The sequence below is a fragment of the Penaeus monodon genome, chromosome 31 (assembly GCF_015228065.2).
Source record: "Penaeus monodon isolate SGIC_2016 chromosome 31, NSTDA_Pmon_1, whole genome shotgun sequence".
Classification (NCBI taxonomy): domain Eukaryota; kingdom Metazoa; phylum Arthropoda; class Malacostraca; order Decapoda; family Penaeidae; genus Penaeus; species Penaeus monodon.
In genome coordinates this window covers 25807264-25808090 of record NC_051416.1, presented here as the reverse complement: position 1 = coordinate 25808090, position 827 = coordinate 25807264, and the positions used below count along the sequence as shown (strand labels likewise).

Here is an 827-nt window from a genome sequence, read left to right as displayed (position 1 = left end):
TTCCACATCCCTCATATGGGGATATATTCTTTTAAGAAAAAATGTTTCATGTTAATAGAATTAAGCAGTAACTAAAGCACAATTTAAGTGGACTAATAGCAGTAGCAAATACAATTAACAGCAGTTATTTATGAGTACTTTATACTTAAGAAATTGAATTATATACTTTAGTGGAAAATCATATCTTTTATTGGAACGGGTATTTAAATTATGGCTTTTGCCATAATTAAGATTAAAAAATCAGATTGATATAATTGCATATATTTTATTATTACTATTATTTTTGCTATTGTTATTAATGTTGTTGATTTTATTATAATAACATTACCATGAATATATATTTTTTTAATTGTTTTTATTGTTACTGTCAACATGGGTGTTTAAAGTTCTGTTATCATTTTTTCATTATGAATTTCAACATTGTTGGTATTATGGTTGTTACTATTTTTAAATTTTAAATCATTATGGTAATGGGTACATTATATATTACCATCAATATTGATAATGTTATTATGTTGTTAATAGTGTTATTTTAATAATTTTGAATAATTTTATTTTATGTATTATATAATTCATAATTCTTAAAAAGAAACAGGAAATGAAATTTGAATGCATACATTGACCTTCATGAGTTTCTGAATGTATTTTTTTATTATTATTTCTTGTAACACTAAGTTCCTGTTAATTATGTAAGGATTACAGCGGAATAATCTGTGCTAACCACATGTGGGTGGCCCTTTTTAGCATGTGTGATGGGTGGCTGAGTTTTCTGAAATGTTTTATTAAATATTTGATTTGTGGTTGATAAGCATTCGTGCATAAGTGAA

At 24.5% G+C, this 827-nt stretch overlaps 1 protein-coding gene across 1 annotated transcript in view; it reads left to right on the top strand.

Annotated features, from left to right (window-relative positions):
* Window positions 1-827, top strand: part of LOC119593132 (TGF-beta receptor type-1-like) — a 58329-nt gene that overhangs the window by 43685 nt on the left and 13817 nt on the right. The window lies entirely within an intron of this gene.